A 10973-nucleotide genomic window follows, 5' to 3' on the forward strand; every position below is an offset into this window, starting at 1 on the left:
CTTCCCTCTCGCTTCCTCCTGTTTTCCTTTTTCTTCCCAACTCATGTCCATATTTACCTTCATTTTTTTTTCTCTGCAGGATAAAGTGTACATTTCTTTCCCCTCTACAAATTTCAGCTGATATCTCCCTCACTTTCTCTCCTTCTGTTTTCTTTTCTCCGTTTTCCTTTTTCTACTTTATATTAAATGCTCATATAAACAGAAAGCTGAAATTTATGGTAATAGACTTTATACTTTTTCACCTTTTTTTAAAAATATAGAAAACAGGAAAAATGGGAAAAAAACTGTAAACACACAAATTCATTAAAATATTTTTCACTCAATAAAAAGGGAGGAGCACAGTGGCTTACACTTGTAATACCAGCATTTTGGGAGGCTGAGGCAGGAGGATCACATGAGCCCAGGAGTTTGAGACTAGTCTTGGCAACCTAATGAGACCCTGTCGCTATTAAAAACAATTTTTTTTTAATTATTATACTTTAGGTTTTAGGGTACATGTGCACAATGTGCAGGTTTGTTACATATGTATCCATGTGCCATGTTGTTTTGCTGCACCCACTGACTCGTCATTTAGCATTAGGTATAACTCCTAATGCTGTCCCTCCCCCTCCCCCCAACCCACAACAGTCCCCGGAGTGTGATGTTCCCCTTCCTGCGTCCATCAGTTCTCATTGTTCAATTCCCACCTATGAGTGAGAACATGCGGTGTTTGGTTTTTTGTCCTTGTGATAGTTTACTGAGAATGATGTTTTCCAGTTTCATCCATGTCCCTACAAAGGACATGAACTCATCCTTTTTTATGGCTGCATAGTATTCCATGGTGTATATGTGCCACATTTTCTTAATCCAGTCTATCGTTGTTGGACATTTGGGTTGGTTCCAAGTCTTTGCTATTGTGAATAGTGCCGCAATAAACATACGTGTGCATGTGTCTTTATAGCAGCATGATTTATAGTCCTTTGGGTATATACCCAGTAATGGGATGGCTGGGTCAAATGGTATTTCTAGTTCTAGATCCCTGAGGAATCGCCACACTGACTTCCACAATGGTTGAACTAGTTTACAGTCCCACCAACAGTGTAAAAGTGTTCCTATTTCTCCACATCCTCTCCAGCACCTGTTGTTTCCTGACTTTTTAATGATGGCCATTCTAACTGGTGTGAGATGGTATCTCACTGTGGTTTTGATTTGCATTTCTCTGATGGCCAGTGATGACGAGCATTTTTTCATATGTTTTTTGGCTGCATAAATGTCTTCTTTTGAGAAGTGTCTGTTCATGTCCTTTGCCCACTTTTTGATGGGGTTGTTTGTTTTTTTCTTGTGAAATTTGTTTGAGTTCATTGTAGATTCTGGATATTAGCCCTTTGTCAGATGAGTAGGTTGCAAAAATCTTCTCCCATTCTGTAGGTTGCCTGTTCACTCTGATGGTAGTTTCTTTTGCTGTGCAGAAGCTCTTTAGTTTAATGAGATCCCATTTGTCAATTTTGGCTTTTGTTGCCATTGCTTTTGGGGTTTTAGACATGAAGTCCTTGCCCACGCCTATGTCCTGAATGGTATTGCCTAGGTTTTCTTGTAGGATTTTCATGGTTTTAGGTCTAACATTTAAGTCTTTAATCTATCTTGAATTAATTTTGTATAAGGTGTAAGGAAGGGATCCAGTTTCAGCTTTCTACATATGGCTAGCCAGTTTTCCCAGCACCATTTATTAAATAGGGAATCCTTTCCCCATTTCTTGTTTTTATCAGGTTTGTCAAAGATCAGATAGTTGTAGATATGCGGCATTATTTCTGAGGGCTCTGTTCTGTTCCATTGATCTATATCTCTGTTTTGGTACCAGTACCATGCTGTTTTGGTTACTGTAGCCTTGTAGTATAGTTTGAAGTCAGGTAGCATGATGCCTCCAGCTTTGTTCTTTTGGCTTAGGACTGACTTGGCGATGCGGGCTCTTTTTTGGTTCCATATGAACTTTAAAGTAGTTTTTTCCAATTCTGTGAAGAAAGTCATTGGTACCTTGATGGGGATGGCATTGAATCTATAAATTACCTTGGGCAGTATGGCCATTTTCATGATATTGATTCTTCCTACCCATGAGCATGGAATGTTCTTCCATTTGTTTGTATCCTCTTTTATTTTATTGAGCAGTGGTTTGTAGCTCTCCTTGAAGAGGTCCTTCACATCCCTTGTAAGTTGGATTCCTAGGTATTTTATTCTTTTTGAAGCAATTGTGAATGGGAGTTCACTCATGATTTGGCTCTCTGTTTGTCTGTGATTGGTGTACAAGAATGCTTGTGATTTTTGTACATTGATTTTGTATCCTGAGACTTTGCTGAAGTTGCTAATCAACTTAAGGAGATTTTGGGCTGAGACGATGGGGTTTTCTAGATATACAATCATGTCATCTGCAAACAGGGACAATTTGACTTCCTCTTTTCCTAATTGAATACCCTTTATTTCCTTCTCCTGCCTGATTGCTCTGGCCAGAACTTCCAGCACTATGTTGAATAGGAGTGGTGAGAGAGGGCATCCCTGTCTTGTGCCAGTTTTCAAAGGGAATGCTTCCAGTTTTTGCCCATTCAGTATGATATTGGCTGTGGGTTTGTCATAGATAGCTCTTATTATTTTGAGATACGTCCCATCAATACCTAATTTATTGAGAGTTTTTAGCATGAAGGGTTGTTGAATTTTGTCAAAGGCCTTTTCTGCATCTATTGAGATAATCATGTGGTTTTTGTCTTTGGTCCTGTTTATATGCTGGATTACATTTATTGATTTGTGTATGTTGAACCAGCCTTGCATCCCAGGGATGAAGCCCACTTGATCATGGTGTATAAGCTTTTTGATGTGCTGCTGGATTCGGATTGCCAGTATTTTATTGAGGATTTTTGCATCAATGTTCATCAAGGATATTGGTCTGAAATTCTCTTTTTTGGTTATGTCTCTGCCAGGCTTTGGTATCAGGATGATGCTGGCTTCATAAAATGTGTTAGGGAGGATTCCCTCTTTCTCTATCAATTGGAATAGTTTCAGAAGGAATGGTACCAGTTCCTCCTTGTACCTCTGGTAGAATTTGGCTGTGAATCCATCAGGTCCTGGACTCTTTTTAGTTGGTAAGCTATTGATTACTGCCACAATTTCAGATCCCGTTATTGGTCTATTCAGAGATTCAACTTCTTCCTGGTTTAGTCTTGGGAGGGTGTATTTGTCGAGGAATTTATCCATTTCTTCTAGATTTTCTAGTTTATTTGCATGGAGGTGTTTGTAGTATTCTCTGCTGGTGGATTGTATTTCTGTGGGATTGGTGGTGATACCCCCTTTTTCATTTTTTATTGCATCTATTTGATTCTTCTCTCTTTTCTTCTTTATTAGTCTTGCTAGTGGTCTATCAATTTTGTTGATCTTTTCAAAAAAACCAGCTCCTAGATTCATTAATTTTTTGAAGGGTTTTTTGTGTCTCTATTTCCTTCAGTTCTGCTCTGATTTTAGTTATTTCTAGCCTTCTGCTAGCTTTTGAATGTGTTTGCTCTTGCTTTTCTAATTCTTTTAATTGTGATGTTAGGGTGTCAATTTTGGATCTTTCCTGCTTTCTCTTGTGGGTATTTAGTGCTATAAATTTCCCTCTACACACTGCTTTGAATGTGTCCCAGAGATTCTGGTATGTTGTGTCTTTGTTCTCGTTGGTTTCAAAGAACATGTTTATTTCTGCCTTCATTTCATTATGTACCCAATAGCCATTCAGGAGCAGGTTGTTCAGTTTCCATGTAGTTGAGTGGTTTTGAGTGAGTTTCTTAATCCTGAGTTCTAGTTTGATTGCACTGTGGTCTGAGAGACAGTTTGTTATAATTTCTGTTCTTTTACATTTGCTGAGGAGAGCTTTACTTCCAACTATGTGGTCAATTTTGGAATAGGTGTGGTGTGGTGCTGAAAAAAAATGTATATTCTGTTGATTTGGGGTGGAGAGTTCTGTAGATGTCTATTAGGTCCACTTTGTGCAGAGCTGAGTTCAATTCCTGGATATCCTTGTTAACTTTCTGTCTCGTTGATCTGTCTAATGTTGACAGTGGGGTGTTAAAATCTCCCATTATTATTGTGTGAGAGTTTAAGTCCCTTTGTAGGTCACTCAGAACTTGCTTTATGAATCTGGGTGCTCCTGTGTTGGGTGCATATATATTTAGGATAGTTAGCACTTCTTGTTGAATTGATCCCTTTAACATTATGTAATGGCCTTCTTTGTCTCTTTTGATCTTTGTTGGTTTAAAGTCTATTTTATCAGAGACTAGGTTTGCAACCCCTGCCTTTTTTTGTTTTCCATTTGCTTGATAGATCTTCCTCCATCCCTTTATTTTGAGTCTATGTGTGTCTCTGCACATGAGACGGGTTTCCTGAATACAGCACACTGATGGCTCCTGACTCCTTATCCAGTTTGCCAGTCTGTGTCTTTTAATTGGAGCATTTAGCCCATTTACATTTAAAGTTAATATTGTTATGTGTGAATCTGATCCTGTCATTATGATGTTAGTTGGTTATTTTGCTCATTAGTTGATGCAGTTTCTTCCTAGCCTCGATGGTCTTTACAATTTGGCATGTTTTTGCAGTGGCTAGTACCAGTTGTTCCTTTCCATGTTTAGTGCTTCCTTCAGGAGCTCTTTTAGGGCAGGCCTGGTGGTGACAAAATCACTCAGCGTTTGCTTGTCTGTAAAGTATTTTATTTCTCCTTCACTTATGAAGCTTAGTTTGGCTGGATATGAAATTCTGGGTTGAAAATTCTTTTCTTTAAGAATGTTGAATATCGGCCCCAACTCTCTTCTGGCTTGTAGAGTTTCTGCCAAGAGATCAGCTGTTAGTCTGATGGGCTTCCCTTTGTGGGTAACCCGACCTTTCTCTCTGGCTGCCCTTAACATTTTTTCCTTCATTTCAACTTTGGTGAATCTGACAATTATGTGTCTTGGAGTTGCTCTTCTCGAGGAGTATCTTTGTGGCGTTCTCTGTATTTCCTGAATCTGAATGTTGGCCTGCCTTGCTAGATTGGGGAAGTTCTCCTGGATAATATCTTGCAGAGTGTTTTCCAATTTGGTTCCATTCTCCCCGTCATTTTCAGGTACACCAATCAGACGTAGGTTTGGTCTTTTCACATAGTCCCAAATTTCTTGGAGGCTTTGTTCATTTCTTTTTATTCTTTTTTCTCTAAACTTCCCTTCTTGCTTCATTTCATTCATTTCATCTTCCATCAGCGATACCCTTTCTTCCAGTTGATCACATCTGCTACCGAGGCTTCTGCAATCTTCTCGTAGTTCTTGATACTTGGCTTTCAGCTCCATCAGCTCCTTTAAGCCCTTCTCTCCATTGGTTATTCTAGTTATCCATTCGTCTAATTTTTTTTCAAAGTTTTTAACTTCTTTGCTATTGTTTTGAATTTCCTCCCGTAGCTCAGAGTAGTTTGATCGTCTGAAGACTTCTTCTCTCAACTCGTCAAAGTCATACTCCATCCAGCTTTGTTCCGTTGCTGGTGAGGAACTGCGTTCCTTTGGAGGAGGAGAGGTGCTCTGCTTTTTAGAGTTTCCAGTTTTTCTGCTCTGTTTTTTCCCCATCTTTGTGGTTTTATCTACTTTTGGTCTTTGATGATGGTGATATACAGATGGGTTTTTGGTGTGGATGTCCTTTCTGTTTGTTAGTTTTCCTTCTACCAGACAGGACCCTCAGCTGCAGGTCTGTTGGAGTTTACTAGAGGTCCACTCCAGACCCTGTTTGGCTCAGTGTCGGCAGCGGTGGCTGCAGAACAGTGGATTTTCATGAGACCACAAATTCAGCTGTCTGATAGTTCCTCTGGAAGTTTTGTCTCAGAGGAGTACCCGGCCAAGTGAGGTGTCAGTCTGTCCCTACTGGGGGGTGCCTCCCAGTTAAGCTGCTCGGGGGTGAGGGACCCACTTTAGAAGGCAGTCTGTCCGTTCTCAGATCTCCAGCTGCGTGCTGGGAGAACCACTACTCTCTTCAAAGCTGTCAGTCAGACAGGGACATTTAAGTCTGCAGAGGTTCCTGCTGAATTTTTGTTTGCCTGTGCCTTGCCCCCAGAGGTGGAGCCTACAGAGGCAGGCAGGCCTCCTTGAGCTGTGGTGGGCTCCACTCAGTTCCAGCATCCTGGCTGGTTTGTTTACCTAAGCAAGCCTGGGCAATGGCAGGTGCCCCTCCCCCAGCCTCGCTGCCACCTTGCAGTTTGATCTCAGACTGCTGTGCTAGCAATCAGGGAGACTCCGTGGGCATAGGACCCTCCGAGCCAGGTGCGGGACACAATCTTCTAGTGTGCCATTTTCCAGGCCTGTTGGAAAAGCGCAGTATTAGAGTGGGACTGACCCGATTTTCCAGGTGCCATCTGTTACCTCTTTCTTTGACTAGGAAAGGGAACTCCCTGACCCCTTGCGCTTCCCGAGTGAGGCAATGCCTCGCCCTGCTTCGGCTCGCGCACAGTGCGCTTAACTGACTGTCCTACACCCACTGTTTGGCACTCCCTAGTGAGATGAAATTGGTACCTCAAACAGAAATGCAGAAATCACCCATCTTCTGTGTCGCTCAGGCTGGGAGCTGTAGACCGGAGCTGTTCTTATTCGGCCATCTTGGCTCCACCTCCCTAAAAACAATTTTTTTAAAGAAAAACAATGCCTTGAGCAGGTGGATTCCTATTACTGTAATTGAGGTGAAGGTGTGCACTGTACAAGGACTGGCTGTAGGTAAATCAAAGGACTGTTGTTTTGGTGATCAACAGTTGCATTAATTAAAAGGGAATTTAGAAGAGGCCTAAAAGGCAGGGCACGGTGGCTCACACCTGTAATCCCAGCACTTTGGGAGGCCGAGAAGGGTGGATCACTTGAGGTCAGAAGTTCAAGACCAACCTGGCCAACATGGTGAAACCCTGTCTCTACCAAAACTACAAAAATTAGCCAGGTGTGGTGCTTGCCTGTAATTCCAGCTCCTTGGGGAGGCTGACACATGAGAACTGCTTGAACCCAGGAGGCAGAGGTTGCAGTGAGCCCAGATCACACTAGTGCACTCCAGCCTGGGCAACAGAGCAGACTCTGTTTCAAAAAAAAAAAGGCCTAATGAATACTCTGGTGTCAGTCTGTCAGTCTCCATTCCTGTGTCCGTAACAGACATTATCAACCAATCACAGCCCTCTGCCCACCTCTTCTGGTTGCAGCTCAGGATCCTTGTCAACACAACACTCCAGGGAGCCCTACCACTCCAATAAGGGTGAAACTTACCATCCTGATTTCCCATAAGGGTGAAACTTACCATCCTGATTTCCCATAAGGGTGAAACTTACCATCCTGATTTCCCATAAGGGTGAAACTTACCCTGCTTTGGAAGGGTCTCTTCTAGAGTCATCTGCCATTGGGGCTGGGCTATACCACTTCTCCAAGACCACCAAGGTAAAGACAGGAAATTCCTCAGAACTACAACTTAGATGAGCTGGTCATAACTTTGCCCCAAGGCACCAAAATTTAAAGGGCAGAATTTTAATAATTATTAAAATCTGTAATTTTTCTCCTGCCATCACTGCCTCTTCGGCTGGAGTGGAGATATTCCTCTGTCTCCACATAGACCCCTCAGGAGCTGATGCATGGAAAAGGAGCCAGGGACCGGAGGTGAAGAGCGTGTTGCTCATGGTCCCGTTTCTGTCTGCTCCTCGCTCTCTCTCCCACCCTACAGCCTGCCTTGGTGCATTCTTATCAATTCGTGACGACATTTTATGTGTTTTGCCCCAGATCTCAATTATTGCTAAATGTACCTCCAGAGTTATTTGGTCTTTTTATATCAGATAGTGGAACCAATTTCACTGCATAGTACCTCCTTGTTGATGTTAATCGGAGGAGTCCTGGAGCTAAAGCACAATTTGAAAATATAAGTCAGAAACCTTAAAAATAGCAGTCTTTTTAACCTAGGGATTCCACTTCCGTAAATTAAAGAAATAAATATTTGACCATCCACACAAAAATATGTTCCTCAGGGCCTTGTTTGTAACAGAAAATAAGAGACAACCTAAATCCCTAGTAATAAGGAATTGGTTATTTAAGAACAGAAACTCCATTCATATGGAATTTCATGCAAAAATTTTAACCCCATGATTTATTCTTTAGGTTTGTAATATATTGCTAAGCTTTAAAGTAAAATTGTAAACATTATATAAACTGTATCATCTGTTTTCAAAAATACTATACATGAAAACCAACAATATATGTAAATAATAACAAAATATTACCAATGGTTATCTCTGAAGTGGGCTTATGAATTATTTTTACTTTCTTCTTTTTGCCTGTCAGTGAGTAGGTTTCACAGTTTCCAAAATGAATGTATAAAATGTCTAAAATTTCAAAAATACAACAGAAGCTTTGCTTGTTTCATATATAACCTCTTTTTCATTAGTGATTATATTAAGTAGGAAAGGGTATTGAGAATGCTTAAGGTGTTACAGTGCAATATGAATGCATTTATTTCATTGTTTATTGAGTTTTTGTAACAATGATTTTGGAAAGAGAAGGAACACAGGAGCTGTAACAAAAATAAGAGTTGCCCCATGGTAATAAGGGGCTGTTTGTCTAAACTCTGCTTATCCTGTGAGTGATTTGTGGGGCGGGGACGTTTTTTGTTTATTCTTATTGCTACCAAATATAAGAATATTGCTGCTCAGTACAGTGCAATACCTATGGAACAGGGGGTTGTGAGGAATAGATGGATCCTAAATGGAAAAGTGTAAGTGTTTTTTGAACAGTATGGCGTCTGGAGTGTTATTAAGGCATTGTCTTATAGACCAGATTCTTCACTGGTTGGATCTTTAAACTGCTTCTTTTGCAATGATGGAGGTACGACACATGTAGTTGTAATTTAAAACTTACATCAGAGTGAGGAATAGAAAGACCACATCAGAAACACATTTCTGACCATGTGTTGTTCCTCACATCTCCTGAGCTTAAACTAGCTTGTTGTTCCATTGACTTCCTTTGCATTGCAGGGGGCTTAAAAACTTTATTTCTTCTGAGTAAAAACAGCACAGAGTCAAAAGAGTTCAGAATGAAAAGCAGAACACTAACAAATCTCAAAAGATCAGTGAGTTCAGAGTAGCGCTTCTCAACATATGCTTCCTGCAGCAGCAGTTGCATCAGCCAGGGCCACATCATGACTTCCATGGACCAGGGGCCCTTTTGCCTTCACATGTCCCCTCCTTCATTACAAATAAATAAACAAATAGAATTAATATTTTTATACTGCATTCATATAAAGATTAATATATTCTAGGTTAGATTCCTCATACACATTCATTATTATCATATTCATTATTTTATTCTGATTTGAAGAGAGATTAAAATCAAACTATTTTCATGGTTCACTAAAAGTAAATTGGACTTTTAGTGTCCAACTTTTAGGTGCTGTGTTACTGTGCCTAATGGATAAGTTTGCCTTGGCACCGTCTGGGAACTTATTGAAAATGCAAATTCTTGAGCCCTACCCAAGACTTAATGATCCAGAAACTCAGCAACGTGCATTTGACAAGCCCTTCAGGTGATCCCAAGGCACACTCAAGTTTGAGAACAACTGGTTTAGACAATTCAAAGCTAGACAGATAGAACCTCTCTGCAGAAGCTGAAAATTCTCCTTATCAACTATGAATTTACTGATAGAATAGGCAAACAACCTTCACGGTCATGGGTTTGTTTTTAGAGGTTCGATTGGGTAATCATCCTTTTGAGTATTTTTTAAACTTGGCTTTCTCACATAGAAGATGCTTAAAGCCCTGAAAAGCAATGTCACACCATGGGCTCCACCACTCAAGACTTTAAATAATTTTATACTAGTAAATTTTAATCTTTGGAGAGAAAAAGTCATATACATTGTTTTTATAGTCTACATAAATCTATGCAACATGATGTGTACATTTAAAAAAAATCACTGCACTATGCAAAATTGCACAATAAAAACCACAGGCCTTATGGGGTTAGGACGTACCATTGTCACTGACACATTAAAAAGATAGACACCAATTTAAAAAAACAGTAACACAATTTTTTCCATCTTAAATGGTTAAAAAATGTACAAATACTATAATAAATATGTAATTTTACTTTGAAAGGGACCTGAAATTTGCTTGTGGAAGAAAGCATCTGAAGGATTATAGCTTTTACTTGTTATGAAATCGTAAAGGGTTATCTAAAACTTAACAGACAGTTGTCACAATGGGTGTGGACAAATGTGGCTCAGGACATGCATGGTGAAATAACGTAGCTGGTAGATGTCTGAAGTGTGGGCATTTTGTGTAGCCCTGTGCAGCTTCGTTCATCTGGGTGCAGTTTTCTGCAGATACCTAGTGTTTCTCTTGTGTGAAATTGTGCATACGCAAATGCAAAATTTGCATTGTGTTCAGATGGTTCCCTAATAGGACAAATGCATATTCTCAAACAAGCATTATAGCAGAACTGACTTTGTGTATATATGTTATAATTCAATGTGTAAATTCTATATGTAAGCACTATTTCTACATCTGTATTCTGATCTTTGTACATTCTATGGGTTCAATGTCATTGTTTTATATACATCATTAAGTATGCATGGATGAGTAAGAGATTGTGTGTGTGTTTATGCTAATGTAAGATAAATTCTAAAAGAACTAATAGTTCATTACTCAAATATGATCCTAGGAAATTATTTTGCATGTCAACGCAAAATATTTCAATTGTGAATTTTATCAATAGTTACATTTATTAATTCCAAGGAGTGAGTGGCAATAAGATTAGCTTTAAAAAAAGAAAAAAACTTCTACGCTGGAAAAAATTAAGGATAAAATTACATTTTTTATTAATGATTTAAAATTGAGACACATGCTTTGTCGGTACACAAAAGTAAATGCTTCAGATTCTCTTATTGTGACACTGATTATGGCAGTTTTAATCTTTTCCCCAAGAATTGTTTTAAGAAATCAGATGCAGACAGTT

Source organism: Nomascus leucogenys, chromosome 10, assembly GCF_006542625.1.
Source record: "Nomascus leucogenys isolate Asia chromosome 10, Asia_NLE_v1, whole genome shotgun sequence".
In the NCBI taxonomy this organism is placed as follows: domain Eukaryota; kingdom Metazoa; phylum Chordata; class Mammalia; order Primates; family Hylobatidae; genus Nomascus; species Nomascus leucogenys.